The sequence below is a fragment of the Spermophilus citellus genome (genome assembly GCF_964194105.1).
Source record: "Spermophilus citellus genome assembly, chromosome: 6".
NCBI lineage: Eukaryota > Metazoa > Chordata > Mammalia > Rodentia > Sciuridae > Spermophilus > Spermophilus citellus.
The window spans coordinates 122,867,989-122,880,976 of record NC_138187.1 but is presented as its reverse complement, the minus strand read 5'-3'; the positions used below and the strand labels follow the sequence as shown (position 1 = coordinate 122,880,976).

Below are 12,988 nucleotides of genomic sequence, written 5' to 3'. Positions count from 1 at the left end.
GAACTAAAAAAAAAAAAAAAAATAGATATTGAAAAATCTCTCTCTCTCTCTCCTCTCTCACTCTCTCTTTAAAAAATAAATAAATAAAATGTGAGTATGGGCAACATTCATTATGCCTTGCTGTGCAGGCTAGAGTCCTCTGAAGGTTCCTTTTCTCTAAATGGCATCTTCCTCTCCTCTCTACCCTCTACCGAAATCCACACCCCCCTCTTCCTGCTGCCCTAGCCTCCCCAATCTCCACACTACTAGGAGATATCTAATCAACTCTTGGCTGTTTTGGGAAAGAACTGAAAGATTCCCCTCTCCCCAGTTTTATTCTATATATTTACCAGAGCTGCAGATTCTGTTCAGGTGTTCTGGCTCCTACAATAACCGTCGTCAATTTTAGAGCTTAATATCTTGGGCTGTGATGGGTACTACATAATTGGTATGTTTAATTTCCCCTTAAATTTAAATTAATTATTCTGTGTTAGTGTGGGATGAGAAGCTTCCCCAGTAGAGAGTTTAACCAGTTTTAATCCCCTAACTATTGGAGCATGTTTTATAAAGTGTCTGAGTACAATGTAAGATTTTAGTTTGGAAGTATAGTTAGGGAGTGAGTTCATATTTTTATATGGGGATCAAGGACAAAGACCCTGGCAAGGATTTTTTTTTTTTTTTAAAGGAAGGAAGGACAAAAGAAAAAAGAACATAGGAAACCTTCCTCTGAAGAATGAGTTGATTCTATTGTACCAGGTTCCAAAAATTTCCTGATACACATTTTAAAAATAGGCCCAAGAATATACATGAACCCTGTTCCAAATATTTATGAGCAACATAGCTGAAGACAGTAAGGAGAGAGGTGGTCAGAGCAGTGGTCCCCTTCCAGCTCCATATTAACCCCGGCAGGGAGCATTTGGGGAGAGACTAGTATCCATCGTTGATTGACTGGTTTTCAAATATATCCAGAATGTTCCTAGCCTCCCAGTGTTGGGTCATTATGGTTTTATCACTCGTGGGTTTGTTTAAACCTTTTTTTACACTTAACCCTGTTCTCAGAATATACCACTCCTCAAGATAATAATTCTCTAAATTTATTACCTGCTGTGAAAATAGTACCTTCTTTTTATGGCTCTTGAAGTGATTCCCCTGGAACTCCACAGGGATATCCCTTGTTATAATATCCTGGGATTTGTGGATGGGGTTGTGGCCATATTCTCCATTTCCTTTCTGATTTCATAGACTTTGATCATGACTGCCCCTTAATCTTCATCTCTCCAGATTAAGGAGCTCTAAATCCTTTTTAAAAGCCTAATCTCATACAGTAAGTGGGCTGCCCCTGATCATTTTAGCTCCCTCCGTAATGTGCTTCTGGCCTGTGCTACTCTGAGGGATAGTTACAGTTGCTAAACCGTGGGCAGAAGTCCTGGTATATATGGCTGAGCCAGTTTGGTGATGTGTCTCATGGGCAACCCAGTGGAACTTTTTTTTGTTTGCTCTACAAATTTGTTCTCAGAAGCTGGATTTCTTGAGTGGCTTTTTCAGTAGCACTTATTGGTTAAAATGATCCCATGAGGGGTCATTTTGCTAAATTGCCCAGGCTGGCCTTGAACTTGCCATCCTCCTGCCTCAGCCTTCTGAGTTGCTGGGATGAAGGGTGTGTGCACTGTTTCTGGCTAGTAAATATTATTTTAGATACAGGCATCACCTTGAAATCTTAAAAAGAAAAAATGCTCTGGGGAGTAGTTCACTATCAGTGGCCCTGGACCAATCCTAGTGTAGAATTTAAGAACACCGAGGCTAAAAACCATCAAGTCAAGATCAGTCCCAGCTCTGCCACTTTCTAGCAGTGAAAGTTGAGCAAATGTCTTTGCCATCTCTGTACCTCAGTTTCCTCATCTGTAAAGGAGGGGACATAATAGTACCTATCTCATAGAATTTATAAGAATCAAACTAACCTACATGAATTTATTAGCACAAAGTAAATACTATATAAACATTCACTTTTTGTTGTTGTTGTTGTTGCTAGGTTTGAACCTAAAGGTGTTTAACCACTGAGCCACATTCTCAGCCCTTTTAAATTTTTATTTTGAGACACAGTCTTGCTAAGTTGTTTAGGGCCTCACTAAGTTCTTAAGGCTGACCTCAAACTTGTGATCCTCCTGCTTCAGCCCCCTCCAGCCACAGGGATCACAGGCATGTGCCACCACACCTGGCAAGCATTCACTTTTACTTGCTTACGGGGCCAGGTTATTGTAACCTTGTTGCTGCCACCTCACCAGAAGCCCAACTATGGTGTCATCTCTTGCTGACTCTCAATAGAAAAATAAACGGGCCAGTGAGGAGCTCTGATCAGAATGGGGACAGATATTGAATACCAAACTGGTTTAAAATAGAGTTTGTGGTTTCTCCAGCCCCAAGTATGACAATGAAGGTGATACCAGCCTGCAACCGTTGGGGGGGTTCTGTAGTCCTCCATTCCAGAGCAGCAGGGAACTGGGGGTGGGGGACACTGTCCTGCAGGGTCTGCCTCTGGCCACACCTGCCTCACTGACTCTAATTTGCTTACCTGGAAAGGATTAGGAGCCTTGTTCTGGCCCTGAAATGCTGTCACTCGAAGACAGAGGACATCCTAAATTCTCTCAGGGAAATCTGGTCACGATGCAGAGCTGTGTGCCATGAGTGTGGAGGCCCTGGGAATCCAGATGGCATCCATGCGGGGCCACTTCTACCCTGGTGACTCTGCTGCAGCTTAATTATCTCAATAGAAATCTCCAGGGGGCCCATTGTCGTTTCCTCCCAAAGCCCTCTTTGCAGATCTAAATCTCAACAGTGCCCTGGGAGACAGGGAGACTCCCTTCCTGGGATTACAGAGACTAATTTTTCAAATTCATAAACAATTTATTGACTAAATGAGCACTTGTCATTATACTCGCTGTTCACTTTTTATTTCCGTGGCGTGGCCATTCAGAGGAGGTGAACTGTATCAGTAGGGCCCTTGCACTTGTGGGATTTCTCAGAGGTGGTTCAGATGTGAATAAGCTAAGAGAGCTCATCTGTGTCCCTGTCCCTAGCTTTCCACATGGGCCACACCTCAACATGGCAATCTGCATTAATCTATGACACGTAACATCTCAGTCAGCTGTTTGAGAGAACATAACTATCTTCACTTCTAGGCTTGGTTGGGAACTTTCTTTCCCTTAATTTAAGTATTCCCAATGGTAGTAATCTAGACTTTAAAAGTCTCTTCCATTTTTTTTTTTTTTTTTTTGGAGGGGGGGGTTGCTCAGGGGTTGTAAGCATAGTTTGTAGTGGGTATATATCAAATCCTTGGACAAATCATTTCAACATGTATTTTTCATATTTCTGTGGTTACTGCAACCAACTTCTGTATTTTGTTGTTGTGTTGTTGTTGTTGTTGTTTTTGTTGTTTTTCCTAAAGTTACCTTAAAACTTTTAATTAAAATCTGGTACTAAAGGTGACTGGGAACAAGGAGGGTGGCTGAGAAGGGGGTGGAGGCAACAGAGAAATGACCTGGTGCTGGAGTAGGTGGAAGAAGATGAAAGGCTGAGGTTTCAAGGCCACTGCTTTTCCTTGAATATAGAGACTATCTTCAAAGATTGATCATTTTCAGTGACCTGAAGGAGCAGGGCCAGCCCTTGGTATTGGCAGCACTCTAAGACCCACCCCACACACACACCAAACATTACCCAAGTCCCCTTAGCTGTTGAGAGTGGTCTCATAGCTTCCCCAATGCCCCTGAGGTCATTCTGGAATCCCTTTGCCTTTCCAAACTATTTACCTTTCTTGAAAAATGTGATTTCAAAAACCCTTCAGAAGTTCTTATGTAGCTTTAAAAACACAGTCATCTCTCTATATTGGTGGGGGATTGGTACCAGGACCACCCCCAGTGCCAAAATCCACAGATACCCAGTCCCTTATATAAAATGTCATCATCTATCATAGATTACATATAATCTATGCACATGCTCCTGTTTATTTTAAATCATCTCTAAATTATGCAAAATACCTAACACAATGTAAATATCATGTAAATAATTGTTGTATTGTTTAGGGAATAATGAGAAAAAAGTATGCACATGTTCAGTACAGATGAAAAAAAATAGTTTTCAAATAGTTTTGATCTGCTGGTGGCTGAATCTGTTCATACAGAATCCACAAATATGGAGACAACTATATAGCCTATCCTTAATTTTGCAAAGGGTAATTGCAGAGGAGAGATTAGCAGAATTCCTTAGAAACTCAAAACAAAATTTCTTTAACAGACTAAAAATCTTACAGTCAAAACCAAGGGATTGCATTGAGATTGATCATCCCTGTCCTTTCCTCAAAATGATCCAGAGTTTATTTGGGGTGTCATTAGCTATGACTAGCAAAGTGTCAAGATCCTCCATGATCTGGTGCTCTCTGAAGCTCTGTTTGATTGGCATCCCTATCACAAGGGCTTTTTATGGTGCTTACTATGAGCAGTGCTGTCCTCATTGTCCTGCCTGGGCCCCACCTCCTAACGGCTTCTCCCTAGTCTCCTTGTTCATATTGCTCCATCCACAAGACTACAAGGCACGCAGACCTGTTTTAATATTGGCCTAAGCAAAGTTTAATTATGAAGGGAAAGCTGCGGCAGAAAACAATCACGTAATGCATTCTCCATCGAAACAGGAGTAACTGTGGATTATCTGTGCCCCAGCTTCCCTTCACGCAATATTGGAGGATTCATGCCATGTTGTTTTTGGATAATCTCCCATCTAAGAATGGTACCAAGCTTGGCCCTATTTATTTCAACACCTTACCCGGTAATTGTAGCAAAAGATGAATTTCAAACACTATCAGCTTGTCTTGAACTCAGTAATTTCTGGGCTGTCTTGATGGGAAGTCTATTAGGGCCACAGAACCACTAGTGCACTGGCTGCAGTGTTTATTTTCCGATCTATGTATGGAGCTGATTGGTTAGATGTGTCATGAAGCACGGATAGATTTTTCTATTTGGCACATTTAAATATTTAATGGTAGAAAAACTTCCAATGAAAGGTTGCTAAGCAAAGCAAGGCAAAATTGAAGTCTTGCCATCGCTGGCTATCTGTGTGCGTGGATTATTTACTCTATTCCCATTGACAGGGGCAGCCTTAACTGCATCTGGGAAATGGCATGACATTGCAGGTTGAATTCGGGTGAGTCAATCCACGCTCCCCCACAAGAACAACTGGTGTGCTGACCCAGTGAGGCACACAGGATTAGTACAGAATGAAAGAACATTAGGCTTTTAGAAACACTGGTAGCCCTTAAGTTTGGCTACGTGCAGGTTTTGGCAAACTGTGGCCTGCAGGCCAGATCTGACCCTCTGTCTGTTTTCATGAACCTTGCTAAGAGTGGCATATATATATATTTAAATATTTTATATATATTTTTTGTTGTTCTGGGGATGGAAGCCAGGGCTGCAGGCATAAGTTTTTTACCACTGAGCTACACACCAGCCCGCCCTCCCTCTCCCTCTCTCTCTCTCTCTCTCTCTCTCTCTCTCTCTCTCTCTCTCTCTCTCTCTCTCTTTTGTATTTTTTTATTTGAGCTAGGATCTCACAAAGTTACTTACACTGGCCTTGAATTTGCAGTCCTCAGTCTCCAGAGTAACTGGGACTACAGGTGGGCACACCACACCCAGCTGGTTTTACATTTTTAAGCAGTTGTAAAAAAGAAAAATAAGAATATGCAACTGAGACCAAATATGTCCCATGAAGCCTATACAGTTATTATCTATCCCTTTACAGACGAAGATTACTGAACCCTGGCTGAAGGTTGTTTCTCTCTCGTGGATCATGAACTTTCTGAGACCCCTTCTATTTCTGAAGTTCCAAATATCTATGTGGTTTTTTGTTGTTGTTGTTATTGTTTTGTTTTGTTTTTGTACCAAGGTACTTAACCACTGAGCCACATCCCGTCCTCAACCCTTTTTATTTTGCTAAGTTGCTTAGGGCCTCACTAAGTTATAGAGGATGGCTTTGAACTTGTGAATCTCCTGCCTCAGCCTCTCCAGTCACTAGGATTATAGGAGTGCACTGCACCTAGCTTTCTATAAGGTTTTCTTTTTTGTTTGGTTTGGTACAATTGTTTTGGTCTAGCTCTTACTTCAACAGCCTAACAGGTGTACAATTCCAGCAGTGCACTTCCAGTTCTTTATAAGACCTTAGAGTTCTATGGATCTTGTCTAAGATCTTACAGTATCTTTGGGAAAGGGAAGGAGGTGTTAGGTTTTAGTTTTGGTGCTTTACCATTTATTTATTTATTTGTTTGTCTGTTTATTGATTGATTGATTGATTGATTGATTGATTGATTTGGTACTGGGGATTGAACTCAGGGTTGCTTTACTACTGAGTACATCCCAAGCCCTTTTTATGTTTTCTTTTTGAGACTCAGTGTCCCACTAAGTTGCTGAAAGTCTCTCAATATTTCTGAGGCTGGCCTCAAACTTGTGATCCTACTGCTTCAGCCTCCCAAATTGCTGGGATTACAGGCAGGCACCACCACACCCAGTTTTCTTGTATTTTGCTTTTGTTTTATTTCATTTGTTTAAACTTGGAGTCACTGTTTGAGATAGGCAGAGTTTGAGAAGGAAGAAAAATTTACTCCAAAACAAACAACGTGACAATCATTATTTCTAACACATATAACACCAAGACTTCCATGCCTGAGCAAGTCAACTAGCTACTAAAAGCATAGTCACTGAACCAAATTTCAGCCCCACAATATAATATTGACAAACTCTCACAGTCATTTGTCATTCTGTTCCCAGCAAGTGACCACCTTTTCAGGGACTATGTAAAAGATGGTTTTATTTATTTTTTCGTATCTGCATGCCGAGTTGATGGTGGAATATTTGCATCATTTAAAATGTATTCACAGTTTATTAATGAGTAGTGTAGAAGATGTTAAGATGTTCTTTTCTCCTACCTAAAAGACATAGCCATCCAAAATACTCAACTCTTGGGGGCTGGGGTTGTGGCTCAACAGTAGAGCACTTGCCTTGCATGTGTGAGGCGCTGGGTTCGATCCTCAGCACCACATAAATAAATAAAATAAAGGTATTGTGTTATGTACAACTATCAAAAAAATTTTTTTAAAAATACTCAACTCTAGCATACTGTTGATAATTAAATGGAGTTTTTAGTAATAGGCATGTTACCAACATCTTAAAGGTATAAAAATTTTATTGTGAGCTCTATTTTCTAAATACCTATTTTTATAAGACAAAGACTCGAATTCAGGTGAGAAAACAAAGATTCAGGGTGGTGTCTCTGCTCTTCCTTCATGCTGTTCTCAGAGATGTCCAGGGGAGAGGCATGGCCAATGGCCACCCCTGCTCCCCACCCTGCAGACCAAAGTCCAGTTCCTGTGATTCTTCTCCATGGAGTTCCACTGTCCATTTGAGATAGATCCTTAACCTCCCTCCTCGGCAGTTTCCATGTGACTGTTCATACCTTTTATTACATTTCCTCCAGCGGGTCATTGCCACCATGTCATATCTGGTTGCTACTCTACCGGCATTTATAAGGGCTGGAATGGCATTGGAGGAGGTTAGGTGGTCTAACTTGGAGGAGTACTGCCACAAGCTCCGTGTAGGTCCTCACTGTGGTGACAAAGCGGGAGGCAGGCTTTCCTTTTGTCACTTTTTCTGATTATCCTCATAGCTCTTTCAGTCTGGCTGAGGGACATTCTGAGGCTCCTGGGTAGATTGTTGCTGCAGCTCTTTCCCCAGCCCTCGCCTGGGTTTTCTGCCCCCATCCCCACACCCCCTTGCACACCCACATGCCACTGCCTGGTGAGTATAGAACCTGAGCAGCTTCCACCAGCTGAAACCTCTGATCCCCAACTCACTGGAGAGTTTGGCTTTTGGATTTTGGCAAGAAGGCCTGTTGCCCATCAGGTCAGCATGAATAAAGATTTCTTTCTTCCTATCTTTTTTTAAAGTCAAACATCCACTGAAGCTGCTCCCAGAGCTCTCTGTCTCTCAAGACAATTTAACCCCTTTCTCCTAAGTGCATTTTCTCTTCTGAATGCACACTTATTTTGTTGTATTCTTTCCCTGGGAGACCACCAAGCCATCTACTATATATAAAATTTGAAAGCCAAATCAATTCTAAAGCAATCTTATCATTTTTAAAGTATGTTTATTCAGCTTTGTAGTAGAAACAGGCAGACTGTTTGAAGGCCACATACTTTTCAAACCTTGGTTGCAACACGTTTGCCCCATTTTGAAACTGTCTTTATCTAGCCGAGAAAACGAAAATCTATTTGACAAAGTGGCACTCTGGCCAGTTTATCTTGCAATATGGCTTTAGCTCACTGAGTCTATTGATTTCCTTAAATTAATGTTTACAGAATGCTACTGAATTTTGCTCAACAGAACATTGTTCTTTTGACGCTTTGTGGAAAAAAAAAAGATACAGAATGTTATTGCCATGTGTTCCTCTGCTTAGACCATTTTTTGTGTGTGTATGTGTTTTTTAAAGACAGCCTTGAACTATAGAGCCACTTCCTACAAGCATTTACTCTTCACATATTTAAGTAGCAAAACATGTAACTAGGAAATGGGCTCCCTCTCAGGGCCCCAAACTGCATGGGTCTTAAAGTAATTTAATCCTCTAAGGTCCCCGGGAAGCTGAATGCCCCCTGGAGCATCAGAGGAAGAGAGACTTTAGTCCTAAATCCAGTTGTTGACAAAGAATCTTCCTCTGCCTCATTTGGTGTCACCCTGTAGCAGCTTCACAGCCAGGGCTCCTGGATAATGCCAGTCCCTCCAAACATAGGTTAGAGCATCCTAATAAAATACAAATACCATGGAGCCATTTGGTGGGAACTCTAAATATAACACCTTGCTCTTTGACCATGGCGCTCAAAGTTTAATACACACAACCTAATCTCTCAGGATTGTTTTAAAACGGGCCTTCACAGGGAAGTACATGCATCTATTCAGCTACCACAGTGTGGAAAACAGGAATTTGAGTCATAATTATGAAAGGAGCAAACTCAAATTTAGGAAACAGCAACTTTTCTCAATTTGTTGATTCAGCCAATAAAAAGCAAACATCCTCCAGTGCATCTCTCAAAACAATGCTTTGCACATATTTATTAATCACAGTGAAATGCTTCTCAGGAATTAGGGCTCCTTTTTAAAGGTTCAAACCACCTCCTTATGTTTGGATATTTTATGCTTTCCAAAGCACATTCGTGTTTACTTTCCCAATTGATCCTCCCCTGCAACAAAGAGGGCATTGGAATAGAATCCCACAATTCACTGTGTTAGCATCCCACACCATTTCTTGTCTTCTGAAGGGCCACTTAGTTCCCGGCTGTCCACACAGGATAAATGCATGCATGATTGCAAAGGAAGACCCTTAGTCATAGGATCTTGTGACCATATTTCACATGCCATGATTCCACTTTCCTGCCTCTAGCAGGAGAGTTCAGTGTGAGCAAGGCAGGGGAGACGCTCAGTGTCTCCTTATCTGTCTTTTCATCTGATAGTCTCCACGAGGAGCTAGGAAAGCATCTGAGTTTATCCAGTTAAGTCCACCCTGTCTGCAGTACAAGTCCCCAGCTTGTGCCACTGCTGTCAGGAGATAGGTCTCTCCTTGATCAATATTTACTTAACAAACAGCAGGGACAGGCGAGTTTATTTAGAGGAATCATGTGCACACTAGGGTGAATGAATCCTCGGGAAAGTACTTCAACTGTTTATCTCCTTTCCTAGGATCTTTGTGTGCAAGTGTGTGCGCGCACACGTGTAGATGCCCTTTCTCTTCTGAACTTCTCCAAAGACACTTAGAAGGCATCCAGAAAGATACCTCACTCTCTATGATCAGGACATTGTTTACACCATCAGAGAGCTCTTGATGTGAATTTAGTTTTAAAAGACCTTAGAGTTTGATTTCCTTTCTGTGCTCCTGGGTAGGCTAAACATCTCAGAAAATGCCGTTAGGATGAATGAAAAGTATAAGCATCTTCCCTTGACCCCTTTCAGATGAGTGGAAGGGAAACCAATGCAGATGGAAACAATAAAAGCATCTTAACAAGTCAACACTATGCGTTTCTGATGGCCTTACCTATATATTTAAGGCCCAAAAGGGAAAAAAATAAAATAAAATAAAGAAAGAAAAAGTAGCTCTTCAGATTTTCAGGGATGCTCAGCCGGTTTTCAGCATGAGACATGTTCGACTCTAATAATAAATAGGAATTCCACGGTGCTGAAGTTGAGAGGAGACTGTTCTTTCAACTTCACTGAAACAATTGCTTGAAGGCTCAAGTCCGAGCCTTCAATGCAGTTGACTTGGAGGCATCTGGGGCTGGTTGGAGGGGTTTTGTTTCTGTGTGCAGGGAGGGGGGTGAGGGTGCTGGGGGAGTTATTTATTTATTTGATTTTGTGAATCGGAGTTGTAAAAGCCATCTGAAATATTCATGCAGAATAGTCTGAGAAGCCCGTTTCTGTTTTATTTACTGCACAGTAGAACAGCCACAGCGGATTAGTTCTACAATACCCGTAACAAAAGCCCAACAGCTGATGCATGTGATGTTAGGAGGTGACAAAACAGTTAAAGTATGCTGCTGGCTACAGGCAAGCAGTCAGCAGATGCAGACAAAAGGGTTTGTGACAAGAATAACTCTCTCTCCAAGGCGAGCAGTGAAGAGTATCCAAAATACCAGTACCCTTTTCTCCTTGACATTGTCTTCTTACAGTCAGCATTTTATTGCCCTTTTATAGTATTAGGAAAAAAAAAGAAAAAGAAAAAAAGGAGGAGGAAGAAGAAAGAAAACCCACACACAAACTAATTCACCAAAACACTAGGCAGGATTTTACTTTCCCAACCCTTAGCCACTCCTGCCCATACATGAGTCCAGATTCCCTTTTTCTGTTGAAGGAAGTTTGAGAAAAAAAAATGAGCTAAAAAGATGTATTGTAAAGATGATCTCCCTTGATAAGATTGGAATCTATTGATAATGCTCAATGGGCCATTTGAATCTTTGGTTCTTAGGAGAGAGAGAGAGAGAGAGAGAGAGAGAGAGAGAGAGAGAGAGAGAGAGGTGTGATGCCTAGTTTGTTTTCTATCCATTTCAGTAAAGATGATTTCACTGATGAAACAAGGTCGGTGGGCCAATTTTTAAAGGGGATCAAGGATGGAGGGGTGTCCATGGAGACCTGTGCGAGGGGCAAGGTTACGGTCCCCCGCAAGAGGCTGATGAATGAGCTTACGGATGTTTCAGAGGTGTGAAAAATCAGCTTCTCTGTCTCCAGAAAATAGGAGAGGCTGTCTTCTTTTTAACCTTTGTAATTCCCCTTCTATTCTCTGTGACATTCATTCAGCTGCCAAGAGCGTTTGGCAAGGTTTGGGCCAGAGAGCACACTTCCAGTGACCGCTAACCTTGGTATGTCCTGACACTTATGATGAGTATCTGCAGGACACAGAAGGCAGGCAGCCTGCTATGTCAGGCTTTTATTATGTACTGCAGAGGCTAGGGACAGTCCGTTTAATAAAACAAATCATCCTTGAAGGTAAAGCAACTGGGAAGAGGAGGAGGAAGACGGGGGGAAAAATGTCTTTGCCACTCATTCTGATTAAAAAACAAAAAAAAGAACAGCAAAACAGCTACCCACCCAACACACCGTGTGTGTGTGCTAACCCAGCTGTGGACTGAGCAGACTTGAAACAGTCCCCCTTGTTTCCCCCAGTTGCCTGAAGTCCACAAGGCCCTCCTTTGCTCTGAGGAGACTCAAGTACAAACAATTGTGATGAAATTGGTAGATGCTGCTAGCCAGCCCCCTTCAAACTGATGAGCTATTCAAGTATTCAAGCACCTCGTCACAATCCTATTCTCTCCTCCAACTATTAAGGCAAAACCGTTTGGGGTGAGGCTCCCTTATTGGGATGCCTTTGTTATCAAAGCAAACTTTCCACTCTCCTCTCCTGAAGAACGCAGGGCAGAGCAGCTCCCACAATAGCCTCAGAGTTCCAGCCAGAGACTTTGGAAGCCTTTTGTTTTTTCCCTGTGGCATGTCCAAAGGCATGGCCTTCCCCCTCCCCCTCCCCCCCCCCAGCAGCCTGCATTGTCTTGCATTCCAGCAACTTGATTGACTGTTGCCACCTGATGCTGAGGAGATAGACTCTAGGGTTCGTTCTGCAGAGTGTTGGGTTCTATTAAAAGAAACCTAGATAAGGGATTACTTGTCACTAAGGGATTTTCTGCAGATGTTTATTAGTGATTGGAAAACCCTTAGGTGTGAGGAGGTGCAGAAAAATATGGTCCTACTCATGACCCTGAATCCTAAGATGCCCCCACAAAAGCATCAGGAGGACCTCCCTTACTCTAGTAAATGGAATTAGGGAAAATTTCCAAGCAGAGGGTTGAGGGGTTTCTTGTTTTCGTGGCTGATATTTCTACCTGTGGCAGAATTCAGTAGCACCCTCTCAGACCATTTGTTATCCAACATTGGGCCTCAAGAGCCACCAGAAAAGAGGAGTTGCTCCATTGTTAGGGGGTCTCATTATGACATTATTTTATCCATCCCAGTCCACTGGGTGAACATGACCTCAGAGCAAACACTAGGTTAGCAACCCATTTCACCTGTGCACAAAGAATTCACCCCTTCCCAAACATTAACCAATAACCCAGTTTCTTCCCAGGAATTTTTTGAAATTTTGCATTATTTTCATTTATTTTAAAGTTCCTAGCTCCTTGGTGGTGGTTTTTTCTCAATTACAGACCAAAAGCTTGTCAAAGATTGGATGCCTCATAGAAGCTGAAATTGCTTTTAACAAAAACAGGCATTAAAAGGGAGCCAGCATGGTTTAATGGGAAGACACCTTATTTCACACAAGTCTCTTTTATTTCATAATTTCTGTGTCTCAAGAGAATTGCATTGTTTCTTCACCCATAAAATGATGATTTCTAAACTCTAACTTTTAAAAATAACTTTATTTTCTTTCTTTCTTTTTTTAATGT

General features: G+C 41.9%; 1 protein-coding gene across 6 annotated transcripts in view; it reads left to right on the top strand.

Moving 5' to 3' along the window:
• Window positions 1-12,988, top strand: part of PROX1 (prospero homeobox 1) — a 53,080-nt gene that overhangs the window by 32,987 nt on the left and 7,105 nt on the right. The window lies entirely within an intron of this gene.